This window comes from Erinaceus europaeus, chromosome 5 (genome assembly GCF_950295315.1).
Source record: "Erinaceus europaeus chromosome 5, mEriEur2.1, whole genome shotgun sequence".
Lineage (NCBI taxonomy): Eukaryota > Metazoa > Chordata > Mammalia > Eulipotyphla > Erinaceidae > Erinaceus > Erinaceus europaeus.
In genome coordinates, this window is record NC_080166.1 from 34935134 (window position 1) to 34948559 (window position 13426).

Here is a 13426-nt window from a genome sequence, read left to right on the forward strand (position 1 = left end):
TAATGTATTGGAGTGGTGTATTGGCCAAAATAAAAGACTCTGTGTTTTGGGGGCTAGAGGGCTTTCATATCCTGTAATAGGATGTTGAAGGAGAACCTTGACAGGGTTAGATTATTATGTGGGAAACTAATAAATGTCACACATGTACAAACTACTGTATTTTACTCTTGACTGTAAACAATTAATCCCCCAGTAATGAAAAAAAAAATACAGGCACAGGGCAAAGCATGCAAGTGGCTACAGTGTTTAAGTCTTAATGTTAGGAAGAGTGCTGACAAAGACTATATAGAGTCACATTACATCTAATAATTTTTGAAAGCACAATTGGAAAATCAGACAAATGAACTTATGAATATAAATTAAAGACCTACTAACATTAGTAAATGGCCATGCAAGATTTGAAAATGTTACTTATTTTGGAGAGCCTTGTGGTGGTGCACCCAGTTAATTGCACATATCAGCAAGCACAAGGATCCGCGTTTGAGCCCCCACTCCCCACATGCAGGGAAAAGGCTTTATGAGTAGTGAAGCAAGTCTACAAATACCTATCATTTTCTCTCCCTTTCTATCTCTCCTCCCATCTCAATTTTTGTCAGTCCTGTCAAAGGAAAAATAGGGAAAAAAACATAACTAAGCGTGTTACATAGAATAAAAAATATCTCTAATTTCATACTACTACTCTGTTGGAGTGTATAATTCTTTGCTGTCTACATCCCTGTCTGTGCATGAGTGGGCATAAGGCAGCTGGTTGATCTATGCATTATAGGATGTTTAGCCACATCTCTGATCTCTAACCATTAGATCCAAGTAGTAGCCCTTATCTCATTAATGACACCAAAAAAATGTTTCCAGATACGATCAAAGATCCCATAAGGGACAGAATGCCCTGAACTTGAACAGCTCAAAAATTATTATTCTCTGGGTCAACGTCACATACATGCAAGCAATAAAATGAAGTTGGAATTGAGAGAAAAAAGAATAAAATCAAATACACTTGTATTATTATTAGTCATAACAAAGGCCAAGTGAAAAGGACTAAATCAGTCTAGGAGGAAGAATTTTTCTCCCTGGCCCTGACAGTTTTTCCAATTTGAATATATTTTTTTCAAACAATTTCATTGACGGGTTAATGATACAAAGTATAGTTGTTGGCACATGGGTAATATTTCACATATCTTTGTGATAGGTGTCTATAAAATACTCTTAGTCTCAACGTAGGAACTTTTCCATCATCATGCACCAGGACCTTCCACCCCTTCCCTTACATCCTTCTCTAGAGTCCTTTGCTTTGGGACAATACATCACAACCAGGCCAAATTTTACTTTGTGTTTCCTACTTCTATTTTTATTGCTTAAGTTCTGCCTACGAATGAGGTCATCTAGTATTTGTCCTTCTCTTTTTGGCTTATCTCGCATAACATGATTTCTTCAAGGTCTACCCAAGATGAGATAAAAAGATGACTTCATAAATTTTCTTTTTTCTTTTTCTCTTTTTTATTTAAGAAAGGATTAATTAACAAAACCATAGGGTAAGAGGGGTACAATTCCACACAATTCCCACCCCCTCCCCTGATAACTTTCCCATTCTATATCCCTCTGGGAGCATGGACTCAGGGTCAATGTGGGTTGCAGAAGGTAGAAGGTCTGGCTTCTGTAATTGCTTCCCCACTGAATATGGATGTTGACTGGTCGGTCCATACTCCCTGTTTGCCTCTCTCTTTCCCTAGTAGGATGGGTCTCTGGGGAAGCAGAGCTCCAGGACACATTGGTGGGGTCTTCAGTCCAGGGAAGCCTGGCAGGCATCCTGATGATATCTGGAACCTGGTGACTGAAAAGAGAGTTAAAATACGAAGCCAAACAAATTGTTGAGCAATCATGGACCCAAAGCTTGGAAGAGTGGAGAGGAAGTGTTAGTGGGGTACTCACTGCAAACTCCAGTGTACTTCTGCTTTCAGGTATATATTTTGCAGTAGTTTATGGACACGTGTGAATATATGCTCTCTCTCACAGAAACTGGTGTATATCTAGGTTTTGGGACTTTGTTAGAAAGTAACCACATGAGATGGAATTAGAGTATACTGTGAAAGGAAAGGTCTCACCCAAGTAATGAAGCTGAAGGGTTGTCATTCCACACTTGAAGTCTCTGGACACAGTCCGAAGTGAAGCATGTTGAGGTGGCAATCATTGTGTTGGTTAGGTTGTGATCGGCAGATGCAATATTTGATATGGATTGGGAGAGGCCTAGAGGAAAGTGGGCCCTATACAATGGACTGCGGGAAGTAAAGGCTCTATAGTGGAGATGTTAAGTTCCTGCTGCAATTTGGTCAGGTCCTGCTTTTAGTTTCCCTTTCAGGTCTTCTTACTCAACTTCTGTTGACGAGTGGGATCATCTGATACTCATCTTTATCTTTCTGACTTAGCTCACCTAACATAATTTCTTCTATCTCTGACCAAGATGGGTCAGAGAGGGTGGGTTCATTGTTCTTGATAGCTGCATAGTATTCCATTGTGTATATATACCACAGCTTTCTCAGCCACTCATCTGTTGTTCAGCACCTGGGTTGCTTCCAGGTTTTAGCTATTATGAATTGTGCTGCTATGAACATAGGAGTACATACCTCTTTTTGGTTGGGTGTTATGGAGTCCTTGGGGTATAACCCCAGGAGAGGAATTACTGGATCATATGGAAGGTCCATGTCTAGCTTTCTGAGTGTTTTCCAGACTGCTCTCCACAGAGGCTGGACCAATTTACATTCCCACCAGCAATGTAAAAGGGTTCCTCTGTCCCCACAACCTCTCCAGTATTTGTTGCTGCTGTCCTTTTTGATGTATGCCATTCTTACAGGAGTGAGGTGGTATCTTAGTGTTGTCTTAATTTGCATTTCTCTGACAATCAGTGAACTAGAGCAGTTTTTCATATGTTTGTTAGCCTTTTGGATCTCCTCTGTAGTAAATGTTTTGTTCATATACTCTGCCCATTTTTGGATGGGGTCATTTGCTTTTTTGGTGCACTTTTTTTTTGTTGAGCTCTTTATATATTTTGGTGATTAGTTTCTTGTCTGGTGTATGGCATGTGGAGATCTTCTCCCATTCTGTGAGGGGTCTCTTGGTTTCTTTAATAGTTTCTTTGGCTGTGTATATGCTTTTCAATTTGATGTAGTCCCATTGGTTTGTGTCTGCTTTAGTCTTCCTTGCAATTGGGTTTATTTCATAAAAGATGTCCTTGAGGTGTAGGTGGGAAACTGTTTTACCAATGTTTTCCTCTAAGTATTTGATTGTTTCTGGTCTGACATCTACGTCTTTGATCCATTTGGATTTGATTTTTGTTTCTGGTGAGATAAAGTGGTTCAATTTCATTCTTCTGCATGTTACAACCCAGTTTTCCCAGCAACATTTATTGAAGAGAGCCTCCTTCTTCCATTTAATCCTTTGGGCCCCCTTATCAAACATTAGATGTCCATAGGTGTAGGGATTTATTTCTGGGCTTTCCATTCTATTCCACTGGTCTGTGTGCCTATTTTTGTTCCAATACCATGCTGTTTTGATTATGATGGCTTTATAATATAGTTTAAGGTCTGGGAGTGTGATGCCTCCATTTGTTTCTTTTCCTTAAGATGGTTTTGGCAATTCTAGGTGTTTTCAGGTTCCAGATAAATGATTGTAGTGTTTGTTCTATTCTCTTAAAGAAGCTTGATGGAACTTTGATGGGTATTGCATTACATTTGTATATTTCACTGGGGAGAATATTCATTTTGATGATATTTATTCTTCCAATCCATGAGCATGGGATATCTTTCCATTTCTTGGTATCAGTTTCTATTTCCTTGAGTAGCGAATCATAGTTTTCAGTATATAAGTCTGTCACTTCTTTGGTCAACTTTATTACTAGGTATTTGATTGATTTTGCTGAAACAGTAAATGGGAGTGATTTCTGGATGTCTTCTTCTTCAGATTTAGTGTTTGCATAAAGAAATGCCACTGATTTTTGTACATTGATTTTGTAGCCTGATACCTTGCTGTATTGCCTAATAACCTTGCTGTATTGCCTAATAACTTCCAGTAATTTTCTGCTGGATTCTTTAGGTCTTTCTATGTATACTATCATATCATATGCAAATAGTGAGTGCTTGACTTACTCCCTTCCAATCTGTATTCCTTCGATTTCTTTCTCTTGCCTGATTTCTATGGCAAGAACTTGCAATACTATGTTGAAGAGTAACAGTGACAGTGGACAGCCCTGTCTAGTCCCCGATTTGAGGGGGAATGCTTTCAGCTTCTGTCCATTGAATATGATGTTGGCTGTAGGTTTTCTATATATAGACTCCACTATCTTGAGGAATTTCCCATCTATTCCCATTTTTTGTAGAGTTTTGAGCGTGAATGGGTGTTGGATTTTGTCGAAGGCTTTCTCTGCATCTATTGAGATAATTATGTGGTTTTTGGCTTTGCTTTTATTGATGTGGTGAATGACAATGACTTACAGATGTTGAACCAGCCTTGCATTGCTGGGATGAATCCCACTTGGTCGTGATGAATAGTCTTTTTGATATGTTGCTGTATCCAGTTGGCCAAGATCTTGTTGAATATTTTGGCATCTATGTTCATCAGAGATATTGGTCTATAGTTTTCCTTTTTTGTTCTGTCCCTATCAGCATTTGGTATCAGGGTGATGTTGGCTTCATAGAAGGTGGAAGGGAGTATTCCTGTTTCTTCAATCTTATGGAAAAGCTTAAGAAGTATGGGTACTAACTGTTTCCTGAAAGTTTTGTAGAATTCATTTGTGAAGCCATCTGGTCCAGGACTTTTGTTGTTGGGGAGACTCTTAATAACGGTTTCAATTTCTTTGTCTGTGATTGGTGCATTTAGATTTTGTAGTTCTTCTTGGTTAAGTTTTGGAAGGGCATATGCTTCTAGGAATTGTTCCATTTCTTCCCGATTCTCTAGCTTGGTGGCATATAGTTCTTTATAGAAGTTTCACAGGATTCTCTGCATTTCTGTGGTGTCAGTTGTGATATCTCCTCCATCATTTACAATTCTATTAATTTGAGTCTTCTCTCTTTTTTGTTTGGTGATTCTAGCTAGGGGTTTGTCAATTTTGTTTAACTTTTCAAAGAACCAACATTTGGCTTCATTGATCTTTTGTATGGTTCTTTTATTTTCGATGTTGTTTATTTCTGCTCTAACTTTAGTGATTTCTGTCCTTCTGGTTGCTTTAGGGTTCCTTTGTTCCTCTTCCTCTAAGTCCTTGATGTGTGCAGTAAGGTCATTCATTTGAGCTTCTTCTTGGTGTTTAATATGTGATTGTATGGCTATAAGTTTCCCTCTCAGTACTGCTTTAGCTGTGTCCCAAATATTTTGATAGGTTGTGTCTTTATTTTCATTAGTTTCCAGGAACATTTGAATTTCCTGTTTGAGTGAATCTCTGACCCAGTGGTTCTTGAGGAGTATGTTGTTTAGTTTCCAAATTCTGTGACTTTTAATAATTGTCTGTCTGTTGTTAAATGTTAGTTTAACTCCACTGTGGTCTAAGAAGATACTTTGGATGATTTCAATGTTCTTGAATTTATTGATGCTGTCTTTGTGGCCTAACATGTGGTCTATCCTTGAGTATGTGTTATGTGGATTTGAACAGAATGTGTATTCCAGTTTTTTGGGGTGAAGGACTCTGAAAATGTCCACGATGTCTTGTCTGTCAATCTCTTCATTCAATTCTCTTGTATCTTTATTGGTTCTCTGCTTTGTTGATCTAAGTGTGATAGTGCGGTATTGAAGTCTCCCACTATTATTGTATTACTATTGATGTATTTTTGAAATTCTTTCAGTAGGTTTTTAATGTATTATATGGTCCCTCATTGGGTGCATAGATGTTAATAATTGTTAAGTCTTCTTGGCTGATTGATCCTCTAATCATTATGTAATGTCCTTGCCTATCTTTTATTACTTTATTTAATTTAAAATCTATCGTATCTGAGATGAGAATGGCTGTTCCTGCCCTTTTTTTGTGGTCTGTTAGCCTGTATTATAGTTTTCCATCCTGTCACTTTAAGTCTGTGTTTATCTTGTTGTGACAGATGGGATTCTTGCAAGCAGCATATGCTTGGATTATGTTTTCTGATCCATCCCCCAACTCTGTGCCTTTTTATGGGTGAGTTTAAGACATTGACATTTATTGATATTATGTATTTAACGTATTGTAGTGCCATTGTTCAAAAAAAATTTTTTTGTTTGCCAGTATTATAGTGATGTTCTTGTTTATAAGAGGTCTTTTAGAACCTCTTTCAGGGCAGGCTTTTGATGGTTGCTTCCTTTAACTGTTGTTTGTCTAAGAAGGTTTTGATCCCTCCATCTAGTTTGAATGAAAGCCTAGCAGTGTATATTTTCCTTGGTTGAAACCCTTTTTCATTCAGGGCTCGATAGATATCTTGCCACTCCTTTCTGGCTTTTAGAGTTTGAGTGGAGAAGTCTGCAGATAATCTTATGGGTTTTCCCTTATATGTGACTTTTTGTTTCTCTCTTGCAGCCTTTAGGATCCTTTCTTTATCCTTACCTCTTCTCATTGTGACTATGATGTGTCTTGGTGTCTTCGGGTCTGGGTTGATTCTGTTTGGTACTCTCTGGGCCTCTTGAATCTTAATGTCCTTTCTGTTATTCAGGTCTGGGAAGTTTTCTTCTATTATTTCCTCTAGAATGTTTGCTTCCCCTTCCTCTCTTTCTTCCTCTGGCAGGCCAATTATGCGAATGTTACTTCTTTTGAGATCATCCCATATGTCGCTGCTGTTGTTTTCAGTGGCTCTCAATCTCTTTTTAAGCTCTTTCACCTCTTTCTTAGTTTTCTCTAACTCATCCTCTGACTAATTCTTTTTTCTGCTTCTGTTAGTCTGCTTTCCCTTGCCTCAGCTTCTTTCTTCATTACAGCTATTTCATCTTTCAGTTCTCTAATTGCCTCAAGATAATCAGTATTTTCCTTGGGGGTCTCAACTGTTGTTTCCCTAATACTGCCATTCCTTTCCTCCAATTTTGTTTTCATTTCTGTGATTAATAAGTTTATTATTGCTTGCATACTTTTCTTATCTATGGTTACTTCTGGCTGATTTATAGTTTCTTCTGGGCTCTTGTCTTCATTCATTGGAGTAGCAGTTTTATTTGTTTTTGATCTACCCATTTTTTTAATTTATGTGTTTCTTTTTTTTTTATGCTCTGTTGTTCCTCAGTTGTTGTTTCTTGAGTACAAGCAACACTGTACTAAATACCTTTATGACAACTGCACTCACCAACCTCAGGAATTACAGTAGCAACTTTTCCAGAAGATGTGGTCAGAGCTCAAGCCACTAGCAGCTTCTCAGTCCGCCATCTTCTGGGAACCTTTATTTTTTATTTTTACAAAAGACCTCAAATTTATTTATTTAATATATTCATCACAAGGGCTTAACAATAGACTACATACACCTACACACACACACACACACACGCACACATTACATCACAGTTAAAAGCAGAGTCCTATACAGACACAAATAAAAAAGACACCATCCAAGGGGAAAATGAAAAGACAATACAAGGTTAAAGGCTGGACAGTGCAGGTTAGTATTCTTGACTGGAGACCTGCTTTGAGTAGGTTTCTTGCAGATACTTCTTTAAGGTTGTGGGATTTTTCCAGAGTTCAGCAGCATGTGTGTTCAAAGGCCTGTCGATATTGGGTTCTAGAAGGCTCTGGATGGAGAGCAGGATATTCCTGACATCATACAGGGCAGACCACTTGTCTTTCAAGATGTCCAGGCAGATGTGCCCTGGGTGTCCACGTTGGGGTGGTATCAGGGTGTGAGAAACTTCACAGTGGGTGTGTTGTAGGGGTAGCCTCTGGGGACCTCCAGGGAGAGCTTATACCTCAGGTCCTCATATAAGGTGTCAGCAGTTCCATGGATGGTCTCTATCCATTTGAAAAGGTTGTCTGATTCAGGGATAGCAGAAATTCCTTCGTCACCAAACATCATGAGGTTCATAAGTTCCTGCTGTAGCCTCTTGCTCACAGAGCCTGGCGCAGTGCCCCCACTGGGCTCAGCTGCATTGCGGGCTGCTGTGATTCCAGGGTTGGCTGGGTCATGGTTCTGCAAGGCCATGTCAGAGGCGCTGGGGGAAGCATGGGAACAACAAACACCATGGCAACTGTCCATAAATTTTAACAGCTGATATATTTCACATTTTCTTAGCTATTTATCTGCCATTGGGCATCTGGGTTGTTTCCATATTTGGGTTATCATGAATCGTGCTGCTGTGTAGATAAATTTAGGCAGTATTGGATCTACTTAAGCACACACATTACAGTGTGCAAGGAACAGACTTCAAACCCCCAGTTGCCACCAGCAGAAAGAAGCTTTATGAGCAGTGAAACAGTACTTCAGATGTGTCTTTGTCTCTGTCTTCCTATTTTCCTCTTCTCTCAATCTCTATCTCTATCCAAAATTAATTCATTAATTAAAAAAGTGTATGTATATCTCTTTTGGATACACTCCCAGGAGAGAAATTGCAAGTGTTCTGAGAAATCTCCAGACTATTTTCTACAGGGATTGGACCAATTTATATTCTGCTAAGGGAATCCCTTAGCAGAGTGTAAAGTTTCTATTGGGTTGCCAAAAAAGTCAGGGCATATTTTCTATGTATGCATCATGACTTTTAAAAAACCCAATATTTTCCCCACATCATCATCCACACTTGTTGCTACCCTTTCTTTTTTTAATTAATTAATCAATTTATTTATTTATAAAATGGAAATACTGACAAAAATCATAGGATAAGAGGAGTCCAGTTTCCACTACTAGAACTTCATATACCATTCTCTTCCATGATAGCTTTCCTAGTCTTTAACCCTCTAGGAGTATGGACCCAGAGTCATTATGGGGTGCAGAAGGTGCAAGGTCTGGCTTCTGTAATTGCTTCCCCACTGAACATGGGCATTGACAGGTCAAACCATACTCCTAGCCTGTCTCTCTCTTTCCCTAGTGGGGCAGGACTCTGGAGAAATGGAGTTCCAAGACACATTGGTGGGGTCATATGCCCAGGGAAGTCTGGTTGGCATCATGGTAGTATCTGGAATCTGGTAGTTTTTGCCCTTTCCAGTGTATGCCATTTTCACAGGTGTAAAGTCATCTTCCAGCATTGCCTTTACTTAAAATTCTCTGATAATCAGTGACTTTGAACATTTTTTTTCATGTCTTTTCTTGGGTGATAATTCTGTCCACGTGGTACCAGCACTACAAATCCACTGCTTCCAGTGACCACTTTTTCCTTTCTATTATACTTGATAGGACAGAGAGAAATTGAGAGGTAATGAAGAGACAGAGAGGGAAAGAGACTGAGAGATACCTGATAACCTACTTCACCACTTCTGAGACACCCTCCTGCAGGTGGGGCTAAGAACTTGAACCCTTGTGGATGGTGATATGAGCACTTAACTGGGGGCACCACTGCCCATTCCCCATCTTACTTGTTTTTATTTGAGTTAGGGAGAGAGAGAGAGAGAGAGAGAGAGAGAGAGAGAGAGACCAGGGCACTACTTAACTCTTATGGTGGTGCTGGTGTTGAGTATTGAACATGGACCTTAGAGCCTCATAAATTAAAGTCTTTTTAAATTTTTTATTATCTCTATTTATTTACTGGATAGAGACAGCCAGAAATCCAGAGGAAAGGGGAGGTAAAGAGGGAGAGAAAGAGAGAGAGCTGAAGAACCGTTTCGCCACACCGAAAGCTTTCCCCTTGAAAATGCAGCCCTTAGGCTCAAATCTGATCCTTGCACATTTTAACATGTGTGCTCAACCAGGTGTACCACCCTCCAGCCCCAAGGAATGGCGTCTTTGTATAAACATTATACAAAGCCCCATACCTCAAGTTTTTATCTTTGCTCTTCTCCAGAGTTTTTATTCTGCAGGTTCAATGTCTTTGTAGTAGTCATTTCAGTTGGAAGCCTTCAAAATTTCAATCTCACTAATTCCAGGGGCAACTCACCCTATATAGCCTCCTATATAGCTACAACTTTAGCTGCCACCATCTTCTGGATTTTAATCTCATGATGGCCTAGACCTCTAATAGATCCCTCTTTCCACCATCACTTGTTACATCCATGAAGCTTATGAAGAAGACTGGTCCTGAAATAAGTACAGCCTGGAATATTCCCATTTGTGAACTTGAACTGTGAGCTCAGGTTGACAGGGACTCAGAGGTAACACAGGCTCCTGTGCTAAATATAAATATATATGGGCCCTGGGTCAGGTTGAAGGGGTAAAGGGTTAATTTTATCCTTAGATTTTCTTCAAGTTTGGGAGCTGCTCCCTGCATAATCCAACTCTTTAGTCCTATTCTCAACTCTCATATAATCTCTTCAGACAATTTTTGTCCAATTCCATGTTAGCTATCAAACTCAAGCAAAAATGACAAAAGTCATATTCCACATAAACACACTGAAAATAGACTTCCTTGCTTCTTTTCACTTTAAGATTCCTATTCTCATTTACTCTATTCCTGCTTTTTGGCTAGTGTTTATTAACATTTTTTTCCTGCTCTATAACTTACAGCCTTTCAGCCACCAAGTTGCAGATGCTATCATGATTCCATCCTGACTTCCCTGGTCAGACAACCTCTCCAATCTATCCTAGCTCCTCACCTCTCTAGAGTTCTAGCCCACTAGAGAAAGATAGAAACAAGCTAGAAATATTGATTAACCTGCCAATGCCCATGTCCAGCAGATAAGATATTATAGAAGCCCGAACTCCCCCCATCAAAGAATTTTAGTCCATATTCCCAGAGTGGGAGAAATGATAGGGACCTCTGAACCTCAACTCCATCAGGTTGTAAAGAAAGAAGAAGGAAAAAGAAAAAACATTCAGAAGTAGTAATAAGTATAGGTGTGACATAAAAAGGAAGATAAAATGGTACCATGGGAAAATATAAACAAATATAGACAGGTAGTTATAGAAATAACAGTCAATTCATATCTGGGACTTCAGGAGAACTATAGTAACTTCTAATAGAAGGAATACAGATATAGAACTCTGGTGATGGTGGGAACAGTGAGGAATTACATCCATGTTATCTTATATATTTGTGGATCAATATTAAAGTCACTAGTAAACTCTAAAAAAAGGATTTCAATGTATTGCACCAAAGTAAAAGACTCGGGGTGGGTGGGTGGGGAGAACAAAGACCCAAGAAGAATGACAGAGGACCTAGTGGGGGTTGTATTGTTATATGGATAACTGGGAAATATTATGCATGTACAAACTATTGTATTTACTGTCAAATGTAAAACATTAATTCCCCAATAAAGAAATTTTTTAAAAAAGGATTTTAATTGTGTGGCCTGCTATAACCCTCAAACTGTGGATACGTTACATAGTAACCTAACTTAGAGCTTGGCATATCCAAGGGTACCTGGAACACTACCAATATATGCCTGTTGTTCCTACATAAATATTTATAGCTTCTTCTTTCATTCTCAGATGCATCCTTTATCAGATAACAAATTATATGATCACACATTAATGAGTGTCTCAAAGGCAGAAACGGTGTGTGCTTTTGGATAATGTTGTGCCCAGAATTTCATAGACAAAGCTCTATCAAATGTAAGCTATTGTTATCACTTTCTATGCAATATCCTGGTATTGATTTTATCTGCAGATAGAACAGACTGGAGTAGTTCCTTAATCTCACTTGCTGCAGAAGGGCTGAGAATCTGTTTAAAGAATCTGAAGTGCTCTGGTCCTCATCTTCAAAATGAGGAGGCTGGAAAAAACAACAGGTTCATAGAGAAGAGTGTAACTGGGGGGCCAGGTGGTGGTACACCTGATTAAGCACACATAGTACTAAGGGCAAGGATTTGGGTCCTAGCTCTCAGCTTCCCACCTGCAGGCGGGAGACTTCATAAGCAGTGAAGCAGGTCTGCTGGTGTTTGTTTTTCTCTCTCCCTCTCTATCTCCCCTTCCATTCTCAATTTCTCTCTGTCTTATCCAATAAAATGGAAAAAAAAATGGCCATCAGAAGCAGTGAATTTGTATGCTGGCACCAAGTCCCAAAGATAAGAGTGGGGGGGGGGAGGGAGGGAGGGAGAGAGAGAAAGAGAGGGAGAGAGGGAGAAGGAGAGAAAGAGAAAAAACAGAAGGAGAGAGGGAGAAGAGATTGAGAGAGAGAGAGCCATTGGGAGAGAGAGGAGAGAGAGCGAGAAGGAGAGAGAGAAAGGAGAGAGAGACAGAGAGAGAAAGAGAGAGGTTAATTGTAGGACATGGGGAAAGGAATATGTAAGATAACTTGGGAGTTACCTTATAATATCAGAAAATATGATAGAGAAAGAAAAAGAAGATGGAATGAAAGAAAAGTGCAAAAAGAAAAAGATTTACTGTTCATGAGAAAAAAAACAGTCACACACAGAGATACCAAAATACTATTCATATCTGACATGATTGTATCAATTTGATGAGACCTTTGAGATTCTGGAAAATTAATTTGCTTGAGACCTACAACTGGTAAGTTTTAAAAAATGTGAGCCCAATCAGATGTTGTCTGTACATGCACACTTAACTCTTCTCCAGAATGTCTAACACCTTCAAGCACACACAAATATTTTTGTGTATTTTCCTCTTTTTACCATTATCAGGACAGTTAAGTGTTCTAGTCACCTCCTACATATCTGTAAACTGTTTGCTAAAAGCTCATCCCAGTACACTGGTTCTTGCTATACTCTCAGTGCCACGACTTGAGTCCATTTCCTTATTATTAACCATACTGATAGTTAATATTTATTTGATAATTTAAAATATTTTATTTATTTTAATGAGAGGTACAAAGAAAAAGACAACATGGAGAAGAAGGATATAGGAACACAGAACAGCTCTGAGAACTGAACCTAGAATCTTGAGCCTAAAACATGAAAGTCTTTCATATACTGCAAGGTATTTTTTAATATTTATTTATTCTCTTTTATTGCCCTTTTTATTGTTGTAGTTATTGTCGTTGTTATTGATGTTGTTGTTGTTGGATAGGACAGAGAGAAATGGAGAGAGGAGGGGAAGACAGAGAGGGGGAGAGAAAGACACCTGTACACCTGCTTCACCGCTTGTGAAGCGACTTCCCTGCAGGTGGGGAGCCGGGGACTTGATTCAGGATCCTTACACTGGTCCTTGTGCTTTGCACCATGTACGCTTAACCTGCTGTGCTACTGACTCCCAGCAAGGTATTTTTTAAACAGGATTGAGTTTTCTAACATTCTTCTCCCTTAAAGAATATTCTAAGCAGTTTAGCTAAAAGAACCACTCTAGCCTCTTGCTTGTACCCTCATTTCCCACTCATTTCTCTAACTGAATCATAAAGCTGAAGAGAGGAAGCATTCTTTCCTTTAGAAAGGCAAGTATGTTGTCATGTTGACTTTCTGTTTTCTTTAAAT

At 39.0% G+C, this 13426-nt stretch overlaps 1 pseudogene; it reads right to left on the bottom strand.

Moving 5' to 3' along the window:
- Positions 1–7581: 7581 nt before the first annotated feature.
- LOC103125017 (ubiquitin-conjugating enzyme E2 C-like) lies at positions 7582–8117 on the bottom strand (annotated as a pseudogene).
- Between the last annotated feature and the right edge of the window lie 5309 nt (positions 8118–13426).